We start from the raw sequence: 9,078 nt of genomic DNA, 5'->3' as shown, positions 1-9,078 counted from the left end.
AGAGTTGAACTGCATGTGCATGTAACGAGAGCTGTATAACTCATCTCCTTCTACCTTAGGCCACAAACTTATCAATCACCCCTGCTGTGGACACTTTCTGGAGGTCCAAGATCCGTATGCTCCACGACCGCTGGACTAAGTGTGTAAATGTAGGAGGCGACTATGTTGAAAGATAAATGTGCTAGGTTTTCTAAAATTGACCCCTTCTACCTTAGGCCACAAACTTATTAATCACCCCTCGTACAAAGAAATCCAAAGGTCCAGATATTCAGCAAAATTAAATTCAAGCTATTAACTTTTAAAATGTGATTGCAGTAAAACAAATATCTCACAAGAAAATTTAAAACATTTTTATTGAAATTGGTATTCTGCTTTCGATCAACAAGGGGAGGCATTGCCTGAAACATTTATACATACACCTGTGTTATAGAATTCTCCACAAAATTGTTTAATCCAGGGGGGAAAATAATCACTTTATTCTAAGTGACATTTACCAGACTTAGCGGATTTTGGCTACTTTTTATTCCCCCTTTACTGCTTTCTCGTTTTAGAGACCCAGATCTGACTCCAGACTTTGTGAAGCATTAGAACTTTTAATATCATTCAGCACTAACTTAAGTCAATATTCTAAGCTGGGGATCAGGATTGTCCATTGTCACATACCCAGTTTTGTAAGGACAAAGTCACAAACTAGTGCTGAATAACTGCTTATGGTGTCAAATATATCCACTGTCTTGTTCATAGAGTTAAATCCATTGGCTTCAACCTGTCGAGAAACATGAATTATAATACTTCACTGGAAATTAGTAAAGCAAAGATTATTTAGTTACTTGAATTCCAACAAATGGATTAAAAAAACTTTTTAAGAATAGAAACTTTTATTACCATTGTATACCAAACTATATCAATGATTCTTACAAATGTGGATCTTTGTAACTTTACAAGAGAGAAAGATTAGTACTGGAAAATTGTTATCTACTCTGGGTACTCAATGTAAGTTTAAAATAAAAGAGGAATTTTGGCATGGATAAAAAAGAAAGCATTGATGCTGTTCATTGATCTTTTTTTTCATTTCTGACATCAGAACAGTTGTCTTTACTGAATTTACGCCGGATACTTTCATTTCCCGTATCATTCTGCCACATATTCTAAATAAATTACTAAATGCTCTCACTTGAGAGAGCATTTAAGGCTCATTCCTACCACTGATAGCTTTATATTGAGACATTTCAATCAACTGGCAGAAGGAAGCTTTAATCCTATTAATCTGATTCCGTTTCAAAGCCAAGAACCAGAGAAGAAAGGATAGTGTGGTCACCTTCTTTGGCCCATCAGTATTGTAAAATCAAGGAGAGGACACAGAGGGCGACCCAAGTTATACCCATGCCTCTTTGCACAAGATTCTGACTGGAGGAAGGGATAAAATTGACACAGAGAGACTGCATCAAAATTCTTCACCCTGCCAGTTCAAAGTTAGTTTATTATGAAAGAAAGATTTGGTGCCTTAGCTCCACAGTTATATAATATTGTTTTTAGTTAATAAAAAGGAACTAAATCTGAAAATGTCCCAAATTGTTTTCCAAAGATATTTCTTTAAATTATTAAAATATTTAATTGGATAACAAAACTAAATTCATTATAGAATAGAAATTAAATAGCAATGATAAGAAAATTAAATAGAATTGATAAGAAACCAAAGCACAAATTTCCCTTTATTTTTATTATAAGATTTAAAGAAAGAGGTCTTTGACTTAACAACAATAAAGAGCAAACCATCTACCTTGGTGAGACCCAACACAGATTGGGGGACCACTTTGTTCAACACCTAAGCTCTGTCCTTCACCAAAGGCAGGCTCTCCCAGTGGCCACCCTTTCAATTCGTCTTCCCATTCCCATTCTAACATGTCTGTCCATAGCTTCCTCCAATGCAATAGTGAGCAATACCTCATATTCCATCTGGGTAGCCTCCAACCTGATGGCATGAACACTGATTCCTCCAACTTCCAGTAATTTCTCCCCCTTTCTCTTTTTTCCACTCTCCATTTAGGTCACCCTCTCATTCTTTTTCTTCTCCTCACTTCCCCATCACCTGCCTCTGGTTCCCTTCTTCCTTTCCAGTTTTCCATGGTCCACTATTCTTTCCTATTAGATTCCTTCTTCAGACCTCTACCTCTTCCACCTATCACCTGCTAGCTTGTACTCTTTCCCTTCCCCCCACTATGTATGTTGGTGCCTCGATCTACATATAAAGTGTGCTCAGTCATCTGCCTGTGAGTTTGTGCGTGTGAATGCATGCATCCGTGCACCACAGACTGGTTTCCAATCATCTAGGAGCATTTTGTAACTGGGCCACTGTCTTTGCATGATCAAGACTGCAAGTTAGCTTGCATGCAAAGACTGTCACATCTTTCACCCTCCACTGCAGTGGAAGTAAGTCGCCCTTAAATCCAAGGGATTGCCTAAAGAGAGATGAAGAAGAATCCACAAAAATGCTGGGAGATCTCAGCAGGTCAGGCAGCATCTATGAAGAGGAATAAACAGTTGTTATTTTGGGCTCAGACCCTTCAAACAGTCCTGACGAAGGGTCTCGGCCCAAAATGACTGCTACTTATTCCTCTCCATAGATGCCGCCTGACCTGCTGAGTTTCCCCAGCATTTTTGTGTGTATTTCTCTGCATTTCCAGCATCTGCATAATCTCTCATATTTAGGAAGAAGAATCCATCTATCTTCCACAGCCTCGATTAGTGAAAAAAATCTGTCATAAACAAATCTTATTTTTTTTAAAAATGGATCAGTGACAATTTTCTAATTAAATCTGTACCCCACCCTCCAACAGCTCTAGGTTCTTGGGTAAAAATGTTAACATACTTACCATAAGTGTGTACTCCCCAGGTACCAGAAGTCTATAATATTCTCCAAGGTTATTAGTTTGGAAAGGGATGAGATTCTTCCTGCCAAATACATTTACAATTGCTTTGGAAACAGGATTTCCGGCTTCATCAAAAACTCTGCCCTTTACTCCTGGAAGGTAAGAGTGAACAAAATTACTTTTTATATATTGCAACACCCTAATCATGCACCAGTAAAATTTGAATGCCATTGGGTAAACCACCAAAATGAGAGGTTTCTGCTTTCAGATTCTTACTGCATATTCTGAACCAAATCTTCCAAACTTATAAAAAAAAAGATGATTATGGTACAAATAGAACTGTTATTCTTTGCTGAAAGTCACCAATTCTCTATAACAGATTATCATTACTATGATGTCCAAATTCAGCAACATATTACAAATTTGGGTTGGTATTTTTATTCTCTAAATACTAGGACAGAGAATCATAGAGTCAAGTAGCAGGGAAACAGAAGACCGTTCAGCCCAGCTCATCCATGCCAACCAGATGCCCCATCTAAGCTAGTCCCATTTGTCCGTGTTTGGCCTATATCTCTCTACCAGGGGTTCCCAACCTGGGATTCCCAACCTGGGATCTACGGAGCCTTTGCTGAACAATATTGATCCATGGCATAAATAAGGTTGGGAGCCTCAGCTCTAAGCCTTTCCTATGTATGTGCACATCCAACTAAAAGCATTAACCTCTGTAAAATAGCCCTAATTCTTCAGGCCAATAATTTTTCCAAAGAAAATTTTTTGAACTGAAACATTAACTCTAATTTTATTTTCTCCACAGATATTTCCTGAGATCCAAAGTATTTCCATAATTTCTGTTTCTATTTTAGATTTCCAGCTTTTGACATTGTTTGGTTATTTAATTCCAATAACAGCAACACACATTTATGATTATGAGGACACGCAGTCCCCTTTTATTGTCATTTAGTAATGCATGCATTAAGAAATGATAAAAATGTTTTACACACACAAAATGCTGGAGGAACTCAGCAGGTCAGACAGCATTTATGGAGAGGAATAAACTGTTGACGTTTTGAGCCGAGACCTTCGCCAGGACTGGGAAGGAAGGGGCAAGGAGTCAGAACAAGAAGGTGTGGGGAGGGGAGGAGTGCAAGCCGGATAGGTGAAGCCAGGTGAGGTGGAAGGTGGTTGGGTGGAGAAGGGAGGGAGGGGAATGAAGTGAGAAGCTGGGAGTTGATAGGTGGAAGAGGTAAAGAGCTGAAGAAGGAATCTGATACAAGAGGACAGTGGACCAGGAGAGAAAGGGAAGGAGGAGGGGCAGCAGAAGGAAGTGAGGAGAAGAGGAAAGGTTACAGGGGAGCCAGAATGAGGAACGGAAAAAGAGAGAAAGTAGAAATCAAAGTTCATGCTGTCCGGTTGGAGGCTACCCAGACAGAATTCATAAATTTATGAGCCTACCAATTATTTCAGCAATTTGATCTAATGAAAGATGTCACACCTTGAGAGTTCCTTCAAACTAAAACATTCGGTACTGACCAAGGAGACATGATGTCAGAATTTATGCAACCCACCAATCAATCCCCAGATCTCTCTGTGTTTATTTCTTCTGCACGCTATTTAATTATGGTAGCTGGATTGTTGTATCATTGTCATAAACTTTCTGCTAGGCAACTGGGAGGTCTTGTGTTTTGATCATAGTCCCTAATTTATTGTTACACCAACAATTAACCATCACCAGTTAAAGACTGTTCAATGGGCAGATGCAGTCAAGTTACATTCTGATGCATTAAACTCCACAGTAGTTCCTCCGAGCGACATCTTGCAGAGCGGGAACCATTTGAAAACTACAAGTCTCGTCAGAAGTGAGTCACTGTTTGAGCCGATGAAACAAAAGGATGTGTAAGCTGAGCGGTCATTGTTGGAGTGGGGCATTGTTAGAGTGATCCAGCTTTGGCTCAACAGGCTTGGGTGAGAACAAGCTTGCACAAGCACAGATGCAGGCTCTAAGTAAGTTTCCAATATGTTTTCTTTTCTGTAAGTACTTAGCTAGTGAGCTGAGAATGGGTCCAAAGTTAGTGGTATGTTCCTTGTGTGGGATCTGGGAACATTGGGAGACCTCCAGACTCCCTGATAACTACATCAGCAGGAAGTGCACAAAGCTGCAGCTCCTTAGAGACCGTGTGAACGAACTGGAGTTGTAGCTCGATGACCTCTTGATACAGGAGAATGAGGAGGTGATAGATAGCAGCTACAGAGAGGTAGCCATCCCTAAGTTGCAGGAGGAGGTAGCTGGGTGACTGTCAGGAGAGGAAAAGGGAATAGGCAGCCAGTGCTGAGTACCCCTGTGGCCGTTCCCCTCAATAATAAGTATACTACTTTGAATACTGTTTGGGGGTGGGGGGGGAAGCAGCTTACCAGGGAGACACCGCAGCAATCAGGTCTCTGACAGTGAGGATGGCTCTGTGGCTCAGAAAGGAAGGGAAGAGCAGGCAAGTTGTAGTGATGGGGATTCTTTGGTTAGTGGAACAGAAAAGAGATTCTGCGGACAAAAACAAGATTCAGGATGGTTTGTTGCCTCCTGGGTGCCAGAGTCAGGAACATCTCGGATCGAGTCCACGGCATTCTTAAGTGGGAGGATGAGCAGTAGAGGTTGCAGTCCACAACAGTACCAATGACATGGGCAGGATGGGCAACAAGATCCTGCAAAGTGAGCTCAGAGAGTTCAATACTAAGGTAAAGGGCAGGACCCCCAGGACCGCTCCCCATGCCACATGCTAGTGAGGACTGAAATAGTGAAGATCATATAGTTTAACAAGAAGCTAAATTGTGGGCTAAATTATTATTTAAAGATAATAGGAAAACATCCTACAGGATTATATGACTGTGGTGGTCCAGAGACAGTCCAGCATGTTTTGCTGAGCTGTAATCGATACAAAATTGAAAGAAGCATATTGTTCAAGAGGCTATCTGGCTTAAATTTATTTTGGTTTTCTACTAAATCTTTGTTTGGCCATCAAGAGAATCAACATCTGATTGAAGAGTCTATCATTCAGTTTATACGTGAGACTAGGTTGTATTGGAGAATTTGAGTTCCTTGAAGTTCTATAATTAATTATACATCCTGCAGAGGGCTGTAATATGCCTAGATGCATCTAAACAGGAAGAAGAGGAAGAAGAGGAAGAAGAGGAAGAGGAGGAAGAGGAAGAGGAAGAGGAAGAGGAAGAGGAAGAAGAAGAAGAAGAAGAAGAAGAAGAAGCAGCAGCTGCGGAGTTGGTGCAGGAGGGAGGACTTCAGATTTTCAGATCATTGGGCTCTCTTGCAGGGAAGGTGGGACCTGTACATAGGAGACGGTTTGCACCTGCATGGTTGGGGTGGGATGTTAAACTAGAGTTACAAGGGGATGGGGACCAGAGTGCAAGAACGGATAGTGGAGCGGTTGTGGAGAAAGGTGTTCTTAAGACTACATACAAGGTCAGGGATCAAAAGGCTCAGTATGGTGGGACTAATGTCTCAAGTTGCGTATATTTCAATGCAAAGACTATTGTAGGAAGGCAGATGAGCTTAGGGCTTGGATCAACACCTGCAATTATGACATTGTAGTCATTAATGCGATTTGGTTGCAGGAGGGGCAGGACTGGCAGCTCAGTGTTCCAGAGTTCTGTTGCTTTAGATGTGATAGAGTGAGATTGATAGAGGGAAAATGTCACTGCAGTGTGCAGTCAGGACAGTCTTGGAGAGCTCGTCTAGTGAGACTTTATGGGTAGAACTGAGGAACAAGAAAGGTATGACCACATTAATAGGATTATATTATAGGCCACCCAACAGTCTGCAGGATTTAGAGGAGCCAATTTGTACAGAGGTCACAGACTGTTGCAAGAAACATAAGGTTGTAATAGTAGGTGATTTTAACTTTACACATATTGACTGGGACTCCCATACTGTAAAAGGACTAGATGGGAAAGAATTTGCCAAATGTGTTCAGGAAAGTTTCCTTAATCAGTACATAGAAGTCCCAACTAGAGAGAGTGCGATACTTGATCTCCTATTAGACAATGAGACAGGGCAGGTGACAAAAGTTTGTGTAGGGGTACACTTTGCATCTGGTGATCATAATACCATTAGTTTCAAGGTAGTTATGGAAAAGGATAGGTCTGGTCCGCAGATTGAGATTCTAAATTGGAATAAAAGCCTATTTTGATGGTATCAGAAAGGATCTTGCAAGAGTGGATCTGAACAGGTTGTTTTCCAGCAAAGGCGTACTTGGTAAGTGGGTTGCCTTCAAAAGTGAAAATTTGAGAGTACGGAGTTTGTATGTTCCTGTCAGAATGGATAACAGAACAAGGGAATCTTGGTTTTTGAAAGCTACTGAGGCCCTGGTTAAGAAAAAGAAGGAGCTGCTTAGTAGATATAGGCAGGTAGGAACAAATGAGATAGTTGAGCACTAAGAGAAATGCAAGAGAACACTTAAAGTGGAACATCTTCTGGTCAAGATGGCGCCTGTGTACAACGCTCCTTTGGTCAACAACTTCTGGGTAGATCATGAAACCTTATATTTCACTTCTTTTATATCTTTTACGTTTGCTTTTTGTCATGAATGTGATTCTGGAATTGTTGGAGCTTATGATTTGCAGTTTGGCAATCGTTTGGGTATTTCAGAGCTCTGCAGTCTCCGAGGGTATTCCAGGAGGCAGAGGCAGCGTGCAGGAACCTTGAGGTGAGAAGGTTGATGTTCAACCTTCGTTCAATGGAGCTGATGTTCAACTCCCATTTCACTGATTAAAGCTTCCATTGTTCACCAATTAAAGCAACAAGGGAGATTGAAGCATCAGCTGTCTGCCTTTTTATCGCCAGTGAAATCACTCTACTATGGAGAGGGGAGACTGCCTTTTTATCATTGGTGAGATTGCTCTGCTACAGAGAGGGAGAATGTTGTCCAGCTTTTCTGCATTTTGGATGTGGACTTGGACGGTGAACTTTTTTTTTTGGTCTTTTTTTTCGTATTCTGTGTTTTTCACCCAATCTTTCTTGATTTTTTTGTGTGCAGGGGAGGGGGAATTGGGGGGTCGATGTGCCTGTTCCATTTTTGTTCATTTTTCTGTACGGGGAAGAGGGATTTAAGGGGTTGACGATCGTGCTGCCATTCTTTTCTATCTTGGTTTCATTGCTATCTGGAGAAGAAAAAATTCAGAGATATACAGTATACTTTGAAAATAAATGAACCCCTTGATCTTTGACCTTTGAGAAGGAAATCCACAGCCATCTGTCACAATGAATTTCACTGGATCACCAGCCTCCTGCTAAAGCAGTTCCTCCTCATCTCTGTTCCAAAGGGGCATCCTTGTATTCTAAGGCTGTGCCCTCTGGTCCTAAACTCCCCCACTATAAGAAATGTCCTCTCCATGTCCACCCTCTCTAGGCCTTTCAATATTCAATAGGTTTCAGAGCAAATCTGATTGACTTTTTAACTAACATAGCATTAGTGGGAGGCCAAGTGATAAACCCCTCGACAGCTTCATAATGGTGCCATTGTAATTGAAGTTGTGCCTTTGCATTTTCACCCAAGTTCACCTGCCAGCAGATTGGCCACAATTTCACACTCATTATTATCCCTGAACACAAAAAAAAACAGGAGAATTTTCCCATTGGGAGACATTAACAAAAGCCTTTTTTTTCAATCACCTACTCCCTCTCTCCTCCCCATCCTTTGAGAATTGTAACAATCTGAATGAACATGTACCTAGATGGGCTTGCCTGACAAAGACGATGAGTGCGACTTTGTTCTGTTCCCAGAAGCGAGGCAGTTGTGAAGCTGGTGGGTACTTGCAACATGACACTTCAATTGTCACCTCAAAGCACTGGCCCCACACATAATTGTAGTCTTGCATTCCACCTAGTGATAAATATTGAAAACTATCAGCCCGGCATATCTGAAGTCAGCACAAATAAATCTTCACACACTCATTGCTTTGAACTGTAATCTTATTAAAATCAGGTAGTAGCTTATGAGATGCGATCTGCAGCCAGGTTAAGTGAATATTGAAAAATCAGGGAGTTGGCGAGCTCAGAGATTGAACCTATTTTGAAATACTTTTTCACAGTGCCACTGAAATTGGGAATCACCTTTATCTCTCTTTAGACTGAACCAATGCGTCAGGTACAATTGTGCGATCTTGAACTCCTCAGCTCTCTGAGAACCAGCTCTTTGTGGTCCAC

General features: G+C 41.1%; 1 long non-coding RNA gene across 1 annotated transcript; it reads right to left on the bottom strand.

Moving 5' to 3' along the window:
* Window positions 1-371: 371 nt before the first annotated feature.
* On the bottom strand, window positions 372-8,744 carry LOC140186071 (uncharacterized). Its single transcript, XR_011882775.1, has 3 exons — window positions 8,603-8,744; window positions 2,874-3,022; window positions 372-766 (listed from the first exon to the last, which is right to left on the bottom strand). It is a non-coding gene; the product is annotated as an uncharacterized lncRNA (long non-coding RNA).
* Window positions 8,745-9,078: the final 334 nt, after the last annotated feature.

Source organism: Mobula birostris, chromosome 22 (genome assembly GCF_030028105.1).
Source record: "Mobula birostris isolate sMobBir1 chromosome 22, sMobBir1.hap1, whole genome shotgun sequence".
In the NCBI taxonomy this organism is placed as follows: Eukaryota; Metazoa; Chordata; class Chondrichthyes; order Myliobatiformes; family Myliobatidae; genus Mobula; species Mobula birostris.
This window is presented reverse-complemented; position numbering and strand designations above follow the sequence as displayed.